Source organism: Rattus norvegicus, chromosome 9, assembly GCF_036323735.1.
Source record: "Rattus norvegicus strain BN/NHsdMcwi chromosome 9, GRCr8, whole genome shotgun sequence".
NCBI classification, from domain to species: Eukaryota; Metazoa; Chordata; class Mammalia; order Rodentia; family Muridae; genus Rattus; species Rattus norvegicus.
The window spans coordinates 19,667,770-19,682,499 of NC_086027.1; the positions used below are offsets into that span (position 1 = coordinate 19,667,770).

The 14,730-nt window shown below is 47.4% G+C and overlaps 1 long non-coding RNA gene across 1 annotated transcript; it reads left to right on the forward strand.

The window, feature by feature from the left end:
- The first annotated feature begins 825 nt into the window (after window positions 1-825).
- Window positions 826-2,185, forward strand: LOC134480338 (uncharacterized). Its single transcript, XR_010054709.1, has 2 exons — window positions 826-1,035; window positions 1,795-2,185. It is a non-coding gene; the product is annotated as an uncharacterized LOC134480338 (long non-coding RNA).
- Window positions 2,186-14,730: the final 12,545 nt, after the last annotated feature.

The window sequence follows — 14,730 nt, forward strand, 5'->3', positions numbered from 1 at the left end:
ACTCATCTGCTGGGCATCTCAGGAGGGAAAGCCAGGGAGACACTGTTGCTGACCTCTGGTGTCAAAATAATACCAGTCATCAACATTCACTGGGAAAGTGGTATGTGGCATGTTATGGTCTGAGCTATGTTGGTGATTAGCCTGTGCTAAGAGGTGATAATGGAGTAAACCTATTTCTGTCTTGCTCCACTGTGGAAACAAGTGACCTTGTCAGTGCCAATGTTCTGAGACTGTTTACCCAGACAGCAAGGACGGTTCTGCAATGTCGGTGGCTGCTTTTTTTGCTCACCCCGGTGTCATTTTCCTTGCCTGGAGAAGGCCAACTATATCTGTGCTGTCTGGAAGAAGCATGGCAGACCCTCAAGTTTGCCTTTTGACCTCCTAGCTGATCTGGCAGATTCTCCTCCAAGCAGCTCTGGGTGTCCTGTGATGAACACTAGGCACAGAGTCTACCTTCTATTCTGGCCGTTCCTCTCAGAGGTGGACTTCCCTTCCCATCTTTTACCCATTGGTTCTCCCACAAAGACTCACGCCGTTCAGGAAGAGCACCCTCCTCTCCATGCCTTGTGTCTGACTTCATGCTGCTGCTAGGATGCCTACACAAGTCTGTCCATACACTATGACAACACCTATGTCCTCCCTCCTGTCCTCAGCCCAGATGAACCCCTACAGATGAATAGTGAGAGGGGTCAAATGTCAGGTAAGCTGCTGAAACTGGGGGAGATATGGTGTGGATTTTGGTTCTGACAGCCACCTTGCTAGTGATGACATCAGCAGTCATTGTGTGTAAGGGTTAAGGAGGGTGGGTAACTATGGTGACGGGATGCCTTGATGGTAGTACTGGAGTTGGAATACAGTTGGCTCTAGAATTCATAGTCATAGATCCTAGGGATGGCCACGGTGCCGACCATGACTGAGATTCTCGAGGCCTGTCGACAATGCTTATGGCCAGCCCACTTCTTTCCTCAGGCGAGGAAACTCTACATCAACCTACGAAAGTTGCTTGTGGGCACACTGTGATGCGGAATGAAGCAGGTGTGACAGATCTCCATGGGGATTTATCCTCCACATCTGCGGCTCTGGGCCCACTACACCTCCAGGCTCAGGCAGAGGACACACAGGTGGCCACTACATCCCCAGAAGTGCCTTATGGAATTCATGGATGGGCACGAGTTGACAGGGCCTGAAAAGTTCAACAAGACCACGGATGCGGGAGAAAGAGCCAGGAACCCAGGAACGCAGGCTGCCCCACAGGGCAGGGCAGGAACGCAGGCTGCCCCACAGGGCAGGGGCACTAGATCAGATGGTCTAGATCAGTGGACCTCACCTTCCTAATGCTGCATCCCTTAGACACGGTTCTCCATGTTGTGGTGACTGCCCAACCATAAAATTATTTTGTCACCACTTTTAAACTGTAATTTGCTACTGTCATGAATTATAATGTAAATATCTATGTTTTCCAATGGCCTTAGGCAACCCCTAGGAAAGGATTGTTCGACCTCTTAAACGGGGTTGTGATCCTTAGTTGAGAACCACTGATCTAGGCTACAGAGCTCAAAAGGTGTTGGTTCAGATTAGGAGTAGAGAAGGTAGAGATGGAAGGAAGTCCAGGGAAACTGGTCAAATCGACATCTAAAGCAAGACCCTGGAACTAGGTCAAGCTGCTCCCAGACAACAGACTTTTAGACTCTCCTACTTCAATTATACACAGGCAAGACTGGGCTTTGTCTTGAAATGTTGTGAGGAAAGGTCTCTCTTTCACACACCCTTACCTGCTGATCTGTTGCTTTCCAGGAGAGAACAATCCTCTGAGAGAACCAGACCACACCCTCCATGGTCTCCATGACTTTGACCTCACTTAAGTCACTGAGGTCTGACTGGCCTGGAGGTTTAGAGATTTGTGCCTCATACTGGGCTTCCATGATGGATACCGTCCAAGGAATCAGCCACATGAATTCACTGAAGGGAGACTCATCTATGTGAGGCAGGATCCCACCAAGGAAAAAGCAAACCTCTCCAGACAATTCTCACAGACAGAACTGAATACAGGAAGTTGTTTGTACTAGCGCTAGGACCACTGGGAAGTCAAGAGAGGTGAAGGAACAGCCAGGTGTGACCTTAAGCAATGGGGGAGGCTGTCACCTCCCTGGAGACAATTATTGAAGGAGAAATGGAAAGAGAAAAAGGGAGGGGGAAGGGAGAGGAAGATAGAGAGAGGGAGAGAGGGTAAAAGGGAGAGGGAAAAAGAAAGGAGAGAGAGAAAAGGGGAGAGGGAGAAGGAGAGAGGGAGAGAGAAAAGGAGAGGGAGGGGAAAGAGGGGAGAGAGTGCCTTGCAATTTCAATCATTCCCTCTCACTGTGATTGATCCTTGAAAGAGACAAGAGAGGGGAGGCTGAGAAAGGCAGTAAGCAGAAGGCAGGAGCTATAGACTGAATGTTTTGGGCTTCTCCAAAAATCAAGTTGATATTTAATCTTAAATGCATCAATATTGGGGGTTGTGGCCTCTGAGAGTCCACGGAGTCACAGGGCTGTGCCCACAGGACAGATTCGGTGTCTTTCTAAAAAGGTTTGATGGAGGAGCCCCTCCCTTTCCTGCTGGCACTCTCTGCCATGTGGAGACACAGCATCTTCCCCTCCAGAGGCTCTAGAACTCAAACTACCATCTTTGAAACAAAAGCGGGACTCTCTTCGGAAAACAAGCTCACCTTCACCTTGCTGGAGGATTTCACATCCTCCAGAGCGGTAAGAAGTTTAAGTCTAAGGATTTCTGAAGCAGCCAGTCTGGGGTGTGTCTCTCCCTAGCATCTCAGAGAGACTGAGACAGAAAGCACAGCAGTTGATTCTGCACAACCCTGGCTGAGGGTCTGAGGAAAGAGCTTCCAGGAGGAAGGACTGACTTCTCAGAGGTCCCCGGCTCCATTGATTCTGAGCCTGTGACATGGCCCAGCATCTTGGCGGCAGGACCATGAGAAAGAGACACTGTTAGCCCCATGCAGAACAGACAAACGTGGGGACAGGTGAGATGGCTCAGAAGGTGAAGCACTTGCCACCAAGTCACAGGACCCGAGTTCAGTCCTCATGTCCTACATATTTAAAGAATAAAGCCAACTCTTAAGAGTTGTCTTCTAACTCTGGCAAGCATGGTATGGCATACGTACATACATATGAACAGACACACACACACACACACACACACACACACACACACACACACACGAGAGAGAGAGAGAGAGAGAGAGAGAGAGAGAGAGAGAGAGAGAGATGTAAAATAGGCCCCACCTTCAAGATGTCTACTTCCTCCCTAGGTAAACAGTGCTACCAACTGAGGACTAAGCACTCAAATCATGAGCCCATGGAAGACGTCTCCTATTCAAGCCATAACAGGAGAGAAGACATGGAACGGAGCGCACACTGACCACTGTGTGTGCCGAGTGCAGGAAGCTGACCTATATTGGGACCTCAGATCATCAGGGATAAACCTTTCTTCCATGCAAAGCTCAGAGCTGTCTAAGGAAAACACGCAGGGCTGGGAGATAGGTTAATTGCGTGCCTGAAGACTGGAGACTGATCCTCAGAACCCACATTTAAAAGGCAGATGAGGGGCTTGCAGAGGACCAGACTTCCCAGCACCCACAAGGCAGTTCATGACCATCTATAACTCCAATTCTAGATCTGATGCCCTGGTCTGGCCTCAGCGGGTACCAGGCACACTCTTGGTGCATGTACATACACAGATGCAGGCAAAACACACATAAGCAAAAAATTAAAAAGTAAGCGAATTTGTTTTGAACTGGCTATGGTGACACGGGTTTGTAAGCCCAGTGCAGTAGAGGTAGAGGTGGGTAGGTTCCTGGCTCTTGCCAACCAGCCAGCCTAGCTGAATTGGCAAGTTCCAGGTCAATAATGAGACCTTATCTCAAAAAGCAAGGCATAGGAAAGGAAATAACCCTCAAAAGAGGATGACTTTCCTTCTCCCAGTAGTTCTCAAGTGTCAGTAGCCCCTCATTAAAGGCTGGTAGCTGGAGAGCGCCTCCCCCATCTCTGCTGGCCTTTTGGCTGGCTTGATCTCCTATCCAAGCACACACAGGCAGGCAGCACTTACTGGACTCTATGGATTGTTCAAAAACCAAAGAAATGCCTGAAGCCGGAAGGGGAAACGAGGGGAGGATGGGAGAGTTGGGGAAGGGAAATGTGGACTAGAAAGAATAATATTAAAATAAGTAAATAAGCAAAGTTCATTGGCTATGAGGAATGACACCTAGGATTAGCCTCTGGCTTCTACACACACGCACACACATGGAGCTGTGTACACAAGAACATGCACACACATGAATACGCACACATGTGTATATACCCTTAAAAGAAATATACACAGAATGTGATGACTAGCTCGGGTCTTTCTGTCACATCATGCCTCAATGTGGCAACTGTGTCGAATATCGCAGAGAGCTGGCTGTGTCCCCTCATGCCACGGTGAGGAGGGCAGAAAATATGCACTTTATGTCACCTAGAGATGCCTAAGGCAGACGGTGCCTCAAGTCCTTCCCCCGGAGGACACTCGGGTCAATTGCCTTCTCCCCAGGACGGCAATGACAGAAACAATTCGAGGAGAAGAGGGCGGGGGCTCAGAGGGGGCTTCTCTGCATGGACCCAGAGGCTGATGACATCCATCCCGGAGGCTCCCAGTGGGAGAGCTCAGTTGCCTCTGCAGCCTGGCAAGTGGCTGCTCCTGAGACCCGTCAATGACAAGGACTCTGCAGTTGGAAGCAGTCCCTTGCATGGCCAGCCACACAGTTCTGATAGCTGAAATATTCTTTATATTACTCTAAATTTTTCCTATAACTTCCATTTCCTCCTCAGGGGGTGTGCTGGGTATGTATGTTTGTATGTATGTTTGTATGTATGTATGTATGTATGTATGTATGTATGTATGTTTGTATGTTTGCATGTATGTATGTTTGTATGTATGCATATTTGTATGTATGTATGTTTGTATGTTTGTATGTATGTATGTTTGTATGTGTGTATGTATGTTTGTATGTATGTATGTTTGTATGTATATATATTTGTATGTATGTTTGTGTGTATATATATTTGTATGTATGTTTGTGTGTATATATATTTGTATGTATGTATGTATGTGTGTCTGTCTGTATGTATGTTTGTATGTATGTATGTTTGTATGTATGTATGTGTATCTATCTGTCTGTCTGTCTGTTTGTATGTATGTATGTTTGTATGTATGTATGTATGTCTACCTGTCTGTTTGTATGTATGTTTGTATGTATGTATGTATGTGTGTTTGTATGTATGTTTGTGTGTATATATATTTGTATGTATGTATGTATGTGTATCTGTCTGTCTGTATGTTTGTATGTATGTATGTTTGTATGTATGTATGTTTGTATGTATGTGTGTCTGTCTCTTTGTATGTATGTATGTATGTTTGTATGTATGTATGTATGTATGTATGTATGTATGTCTACCTGTCTGTATGTATGTATTTACTTATTTTACCAACTTGACATGAGCCAGAGTTATCAGAGAAGAGCTCACCTCAATTGAGAAGATGCCTCTGTAAGGTTGGCCTATGGCACCTTTCCCTGGCAATGTGGGAGGTTCTAGCTCACTGTGGGAGGGCGGTGTCACCCTGGGCAGGTGATCCTGGGTGGTGTGAAAGATCAGGCTGAGCGAGTCAGGGACAGCAAGGCCATAGGCAGCACTCCTCTGTTGTCCCTGACTCATCTGTGCCTCTGGGTTCCTGCCTTGAGCTCCTTCACTGACTTCCCTCCATGATGAACCATATACTATATGCTGAAATAAACCCCTTCCTCCCCCAGCAGCTTTTGGTCATGGTGTTTATTGTAGCAAAAGAGAGCAGACTAGGAAAAGGGGTGTCTCTAACCCTTCTCAGTGGAAAAATGACTTGGAGATGGCTTTGTACATGACCCTGAGATGTGTGGACTCCACACGAAACACTTCTGGTCCTTTCTGTTTGCTTGTGTTCATTTTCGGGACTTTCCTAGTACTGGTACCCTGGTCAACTCTTTCTACCCTGGTACCCTGGTCAACTCTTTCTACACAAACTGAATTGACCAGTGCTGTGTGTGTGTGTGTGTGTGTGTGTGTGTGTGTGTGTGTGTGTGTGTGGTGGAAGGTGTATGTTAATGTGTGTGGTGTGTTTGTCTGTGTGTGGAAGGTGTATGTTAATGTGTGTGGTGTGTTTGTGTGTGTGTCTGTAATGAGTGTGTGTGTGTGTGGTATGTATGTTTGTGCGTGTGGTGTATGTGGTACTGTGTGTGATGTGTGTGTATATGTGTATGTATGAGTGTGTTTATATGTGGTATGGTATTGTGTGTGGTGTGTGTGTTTATGTGTATATATATATGTTTGTTTGTGTGTGTATGTATTTATGTATGTTTACATATGTGTCTGTGTTTATTTGTGTGTGTGGTGGTTCTGTGTGTATATTCATATGGATGTGTGTTTATGTGTGTGTATGTTTATGTGTGTTTATATATGTACTTATGTGTGCATGTTTATGTATGTTTTTTGTTTATTTGTATGTGTGTGTATGTGAACGTGTGCTCCCGCGCAGGCACACAAGTGCATGCATGTGAAGGTTAGAGATTGTTTTCTTCACTTATTTCTTTCCACTTACTTCTCCAGTTATTTTTGGGACAGGCTCTCTCACTGATCTCGGCTCAGCAGTGTGGCTAGATTAACTGTTAAACAAGCTCCAGAAATTATTCTGTCTCTGTCTCTGCAGATCTGGGATTACAGGTGTGTGGACCCACACTCGGAATTTTGACACCAATGGCAAAGACTGAACCCAGGTCCTCTCGCTTGCATACAAGCAATTCACCAACTGGGCCACCTTTCCAGCTCACCACCCAGTGCCTTTAAAAGCATGACACCCAAACCAGACCAATTCTGCTGCCACCTGGGTGACTGCAGGGGACTTGCCTCTGCACAGATCCTACTCAGCAGAACTGGGGAGCCCGAGGCTCGGAGCTATGACTTCCCGAGGATCACGTCCATGACTCAGGGTTGTCAGATGACAAAGGCTGGGTTGCTTCCACTACCAGAAATGATGACTAATGCATCTTCAGCCTGGGGCTGATGAAGCTTAGAGATGAGAAACCCCGAGGCCTTCCAGCCACTGAGAATAAGAGCAAGACATGGGACGAGAGAGGGATCCTGCGGCAAGGCCCCTTCTCTACTCAGACAGGGCTGCCGGGCTTTGATATCTGGGATGCTCAGCTGCCTCCAGTAGGGAACATGGCAGCTCAGCTCTGAGTCACCTAGCCCAGCACCTTCCTCTGACAGCAGATCCTGAGAGCTTAGTGTCTCCCACTCCTCACAGACAGGAAGCCCGGAACACCGTCTCCCTTTTCTTGTGATTATTTTAATATGTTTTAGGCAAATAGCTTGACTGAAGCTAAATAAAGTCCTCAGCTGTTCCCAGAGTCTGTGACAGACAGGGAATCAAGTGTGACAATTCATCAGAGGTGCATGCATGCGCGCGCGCGCGTGTGTGTGTGTGTGTGTGTGTGTACACGTGCGTGCCTGCGCACATGTGCGTGATGCGGATACAGGAGACGGCCTAAGACAAGTCTCATATTTCTCATTTATAGGCCTCTGATATCATCCGACAGGAATCCTTTTCTTAAGTAAATATTGATAGGTTTACTCTGTGACCTTAAGTGTGTCTCCTAAATTGCTGTAATTAAGACTGGCAAAGCAGGCTGGCAGCAAAAAGAGGAGACCTGAGCTGAAGATGCTGGACCACAGCACATGGACACGCACACACACACACACACACACACACACGCACACGCACATACACACACACACACCTTGCTCCTTTGCATTAACAGTCAGCATCCCCGAGCAGAGCGGACAGCTGAGATCCTCACGACTCTTCAGAAAGGACAGCTCTGTGCCTGCTCCTGCCTCGTGACAGCAATCAAGGAGTCGTTCCATCCGCCACCTGTAGTTATCATCTGCAGACTCGTTGCTTTCAAGGACTGAGAATCAGTTCTTCCAGTCAGGAGCTGCTCGTCCACAGAGAATATCTTGACTCTTCATGAAGGAAGGACACCCAGGCTGTTGTCCTGGGGATAGGCCCATTGGTGCCCATGAGTGGAGGTGGATGAAGAGAACTTAAGAGGTGGGGAACTGATGGAATGGAGAGGAGACGTAAGCAGGCTTGAATTCACACGGGCAACGGTGAGCAGGACTTGACCTCATTCTCTGGTTCCTGGGTCAGAGGGAGGAAGCTCCCACATGCATGGTGATTGGCCCTGGGCCCTGGATCTGCATGCTGGGTAATGTGGCCCTTCCCTTATCCTGTTTTTTTTTTCCATCATCTGTCTCTCCTACCTTTCTCTTCCTCAATCTCTCCCATCTTCTTTCCTTTCTCCTTCCTCCTTTCCTTCTGTTTTCTTTCTCCCTTTTTTGTAGCCCTCTTTCCAAGGACCATCAGCAACAGCGGTAAACATTCATCAGAAAGGTTTTAATTAAAACGTTACACACTCGGCTGCAGACCGGCCTCTTCCCCAGCACCCTGTCCTTGCGGCAGTTAATTATTTAAACTGAAGTGATGGTGTGCCCGCACTGCATATGAGAGATTAACATATTAATGGGAGGTAATTGGGCCATAGCCCTGCCAAAGCATCAGTGGGCTATCCCCCAGAACTATGACCCTCGTCGGGTCAACTGCGCTTGCCCAGAAGCGCCTTCCTTCTAGAGCCCTGAGTGGAAACAAGAAATGGGAACTCTTCTTTCTGAGAACTTTCTACCAGGGTTAGGAAATGGTAGCGCTTAGAGGAGAGGTGATGGGGTCAACGTGTTGTGGAGGGGATATTCATTCTAGACAAGGATGGGGGGAGTGGGAAGAAAGGAAAACTCTGCAGAGTGTGAGAACCGGTGTGATGCAGACTGAGTGCGACGGCCACTCAATAGCTATTAGCTGCTGAGTTGCAGATGTGAAACAAGAGGCAGTGGCTGTTGCCTTCGAAATGATAAGGTCGGATGGAATGGCGCAGGATGGGAAGAGAAAGCAGGCCTGGGAAGGGTCTTCTAGAGAGACTGAGTCTTATTGTGTTCATTCATTCAATCAGCTTTATATGTTCATCATTCATTCATTCACCTGTGTATGCAGACAAGGCCACCTATCTGTACGCATGCGCACTTATGCACCGGGAGGTCAGCATTATGATCTTATGTCTCCCTCAGCTACTCTCCACCTCGATGTTTGAGGCAGGGTCTCTCTCTGAATTTGGAACTAGCTGATTTGGCTTGACTTGTGAGCTAGCAATCCCCAGGGAACCTCCTGCCTCAACCTCCCAGGGTTTGGATTATAGGTGCATATCATGAGTTTGGGAGCCTTCGTACGGCAAATGCTTTGCTGACTGAGAATCTTCGTAACTCTAATCCATTTCCTCATTTACTCATCACTACTAATTGTCTGTGAGCAACGTGTCATTGTGTGGGGTGAGCCCTCAATTCAGAGAGAGAGAGAGAGAGAGAGAGAGAGAGAGAGAGAGGGAGATTGGGCTTTATGGAGTAGGGGGAGGTCAGCGTTACTAATGATTCTGAGCTCAGGGAATATAATCGGGTAGGAGGGGGTCAAGCAACCTCAGTCAAATTCCCAACTCACACTCTTAGCAGCAGTGAATCTCACGGAGCCTTGTTCACCACACCATCAAATGAGCATATGAACACTTCTCATGGGACTGGAGAGATGGCTCAACAGCTAACAACATGTACTGCTCTTGAAGAGGACCCCGTTCCATTCCCAGAATGCAAATCAGAGGGCTCACAGAAACCTGTTAAGTCCAGCTCCAGGAGACCCAGCACCCTCTTCTGGCCTCTGTGGGCAACTGCACTCATGGGCACATAGAGATACACACACACACACACACACACACACACACACACACACACACACACTTAAAAATGAAATCTTTAAAAGAACACCTGTCATCATTGCTGGAGTGTAAAGGATTACCAGAAAGAGTTGACAGGCTGTCCGTTCATGAAAAACAGATCAATAAAAGATGTTGCTTTGGGCCAGGAGGACAAGTGCCACTGCCTTCTAAACGGTCAACTCTCAAGCTGGGACCAGCCACCCAGGAGCTACAGACATAGGGGATGCACAGTCTTGGATAATTTTACCAATTACAATGTTACCAATCTACAAATGTGAATACTTGCAGGATACTGGGGACAAACCTTTTCTAGCACAGAAGTGTTAAGCTTGAATGATGAAAGAGTGAAATACTGTGTTCTTCACATTCCAGTTTGCAAGACAACGTGCTTACCTATGCCACAACCACACTTCATGCTTCTTCATACTTCTTACATCTGTGTGGGTGAGGAGCCAAGCACAGTCTCTGAAAGGGAAGCTACCTAGCTGCTCATTTTGATGGAAAGACTACACTGACTTCAAGATTTTCTGCTCTCAGAGTCCCACAGCTTGGGGAGTGTTGGGCCCTACCTTGGGGTGTTTCCCTTCCCCCTCACTGAGCCTTTTAGCCTGCTATAGCAAGAAGTTGTTTACACCCTTGGCAACTGCTCTTAGCCCCTGATTTGGGGCCGGGATTTTCCATGGCACCCTTCCTCCCCACAGAGCCTTTCAGCTTGTTGTTGTTAAGAAGTTGTTTATGCCCCTGATTGGGCCCGGAACTTTCCACCCACAGACTTTTCCTGTTTTCCTGGTTGGGGATTTTCACCTGCCTTGTTGTTTTTCCACGGCTTTTGCCTCCGGTATATAAGGAGATCTCAGTAAAGCCTTGGTGGCACTCTCTGAAAACGGGTGACCCGTGTACGTGTTTTCTTTCAATCCCATAGACCTATGCCCGATATTCACACACTGGCGGCACAGGCGCCATCAGGGGAGAAGATACTATCTGTCCTCCTGGAACTGGGATTCCAGTCTGAGGGGGACAAAGACTGTCCTTGGGGAGTGGCCATCCAAATGCTCACAGCCTTGTCCTAAGCTGCCTCAATTGACAATGAGTGTCCCACTAACATATCTAGGCATATGAGGGACATAACTGGACATGATTTATAGCCATTGTGTTGAGCAACATTAAACTAAGGATCAGAGGGAAACAGGATGTGACTTATCACCCATTCAGACAGTGGACTCCAATCTGGTCCCCATTCCCAGCCCTCAGCAATCCCTTTGAACTCCCTGGATCACCTTAAGATCAGACAGCCCGTGGTTTTAGCCCTTTCTTGGATCAATTAGTATTCTAAACATGAAATTAATTTCTCCTACAAATATGAGAACCTAGTAATTTGTTTCACTTTTATTTCATTGTCAGATAGGATTCATTTTCTACATGATTTTATGGTTGGATAGGATTCATTAGAAAATTCCCTCCAACTTCTCTTTTAAAAAAAAAAGGCTCTCGTGAACAGCTTGTGCTGAACCAGCCTTGACTCCCTCTGAATAGCCCTGCTAAGTTCCCATTCCCACACAGAAAGCATTGCCACAGCCTCGGGGGCTCCTTCGTGGTTTTGCTTTAATTTCTGAGTCTCAGAGGCAGGTAGAGATGGAGATAAATCTGTTTAGAAGCTCCTGCAACAGGCCAGCTGCTGATGGAGTGGTCAGAAGAGTCAACAGCACACGCAGGTTCCCCGTGTTATTTAATGACAAGTGGACCCAGGCTTGCTCAGAATAGCAAGTCGTTTATTTATCATTTATTTAGCACAATTCCTGGGTCAAGGGCTGGATGGGCTCACACGCATGTGTGTGTGTACGTGCTCGTGTGTGTGCAAGTGTGTGTGTGCATTTATGCGTGTTCTTGAGGGTACAGAAGCACATGTGTGGAGATCAGGGGGCAACCCAGTTGTCAGTCTTTCAGGTGTATTCTATCTTTTGTGTGAGATAGAATCTTTCACTAGAACTAGCTGGCTGAATCGAGAGTTTCCACCTCCCATCTCACCTTCTCTGGGATTCTAGGTGTGTAATTCCATACCTCCAGCCTTTGAAGTAGATTCTGGGAGTCCGGACTTTCGGTCTCCAGGTTTGTATGGCAAGCACTTTCACGATATAGTCATCCCCCTAACCCTGGCTGTCTCTCATGTTTTCTCCTTTGCCCATTTTCTCCCCTCCAAAGGATTTCCACACATGAATCCTCATCCCATGTCTGCACAGGTTTCCCTAAATGCTACCCCTAGCTGAACTTCTAAGTTGGTGTGACCCTGATCCTCTTTTGTCTGGTGGCCTGCTCTCTAACCGTAGCTTCTCTCTCTGAATCAGGCCCTCCCTTGTCACACAAACAAATGAACTTCAGTGGCATCTCCTCATCGAATTGACACCCCTCTGAGGGCAGAAGACAGAGTAGCCTCTCCATCAGGCCAGAATCCTCTAGAGAGCAGTTAGCTCTTTACCAGAAAGCAAGATCAGACTCCAGGCTCCCTGCAGACAGGGTTGTGTGCCCCTCATGGAGGCTGTTAGGGACCAAAGGGCAGCTTCATCTCTCCATCCTGGGCTTTGTCCTCGTGCTCCCTTTTCTGTTTCCTCACAGTGTCCTTGCTTCCCTTTTTAGAGAACAGACCCTGACTATAATTAATCATGGCATAATCACCCATTTAATGTCTGTCTTCCACCCTGGACTATGAGGACAAGTCCATTCTGTTCCCCAATATTCTCAGCACACTGCTTGGTCCAAAGAGGTCCCTGACAAACACATGCCTAACAAAGGAGCCAGTAAGGTAATAGCAGGCAGGCATGCACGCGCGCGCGCGCACACACACACACACACACACACACACACACATGCATACACACACACATGCATGCACATGTGCAGACATGCATTCTCTCTCTCCCTCTCCCTCTCCCTCTCCCCCCACCTCTCTCCCTCTCTGTAGCCAGTGTGTTGAACTCTACCAGCTGAGACTTTTCCTACAGCACTGCTCAGCCCTCCTAGAAACTCTAAGAGGAACACCAGGGGCAAAGAATTAGAAGCCATAGAAAGCAAGACCATCTGGATCTACTTGAGACAAGAGTCTTAACTTGTCTGGACCTGGTCTGTCTGAAAGACTGGAAATCAAAACAGTATGTACTTTGTGCCTGGAGCTCTCATAATTCACTTCGAGCACTCAAGAGGGTCTCCAGAACACAGTAGGCATTCCATTCATACGGTTGCCATGACTACAGGCATCACCTATATGCAGGTGAAGACATCAAGGCTTCACAAGGTTAATTGATATGGACCAGGATCCAGAGCTAGTAGATATTCAAATGTCTTAGCTACTTCCTATTGCTGGGATAAGACTCCAGGCAACTTATTAAAGAAAGCGTTTACCTGGGGCTTACAGTTTCAGAATCCACAACCGTCATGGCAAAAAGCATGTCAGCAGGCAGGTGGGCAGGAGGCTGAAACAGTAGCTATCCCATGACCATGAGGCAGAGAGAGCTAGCTGGTATTAGAATGGGATTTTTGAAGTCTCAAACCCCACTGCCAGAGACATACCTCCTCCAACAAGGCCACACCCCCCAATCCTTCCCAAACACTTCCATCAACAGGGATCCAGGTATCAGAATACATGCATCTATGGGGGCCATTATCATTCAAACCACCACATCAAATAAGGTCATGATGTACGCTTTGCAGCTCTGAAGGGAAGGGCTCCCCCTACACAAGTGTTATGACTCTGCTCCGGCTGCTGTAGGGGAAGGTTTCCCCAAATGTAAGTGTAACAGCTGTACTCAGGCAGAGAAAGGTTTCCCCAGTGAAAGTTCTGCCCCTGTAGAAGCATTACAACTCTTCTCAGAGGTATCCTGGCAGCTGGGGGCCAAGGAATACCAAAAAATCATACCACACAATAAACCTCACAGAAGAGATTTATCGGGAGGGAAAAAAATCTCAGGAGAGTGGCTACCTCTGCTCAGTGGAAAGCAACAGAGAACTGTGCAGAAGGCAGGGCTTATAGGATTTCCAGAGTAGAGATTTCTAGGGTGAGGACTGGTGAGATTTCAATCCTGAGCTTGCATGAGCTCAGGGATTAGTGGACTTCTCTGCTCGGAGATTGGTGGGTTTTCCTGTTCAGGCATTGGTGGATTTTCTTGGCCCTTTTATCTTATAAGCGAACCCTGGCCTGAGGCCTTGTTGACCATCAGACTTTTTTCCTTCTGTGTTGGCTGGTGCAGATTAGGAGACATCAGAGGAGTCTAAGGAAGAAACGAACCGAGTCTGACGTTACAGCCTTGGAGGGTCAATAGGGAGCAGGTCCTGCCTCTGATGGACAAAGGACAGAAGGACAAAAGGAAACCTTATAAGGGCTGAGCGCTGGCCTCTAGAAGGCTCTTGTGTGTTTTATGCTGAGAATTACTTCCCAAAATGGCCATAAAGTTCGGGCTGATCTGCCTCTCTCTACTCTTTAAACTCAACCCCTGACTTTTCTCTAAATTACAGATATTCGAGCTCACTTCAGCCTGGATGCCTTTATATTTCTCACTGCTGAAATAGGTCCCAGGGCCATGCTGTTGCAGCCTTGATGGACAAGAAGTACACTCTGGGTAGTGTCCTACAGTGAGATTTCACACCTGACCCGGGGCTGGAGAATAAAAACTGGGTTGGTCTAGGGCCTTAGGGGAAATGAAAAAGAAGGAAGAGGAGGAAGAAGAGAAAGAAAGGGGAAGAGGAGGAAAAAGGAAGATGAAGAGGAAGGAGGAGGATGAGGGAAAAGGAGGAGGAACGAGGAGGA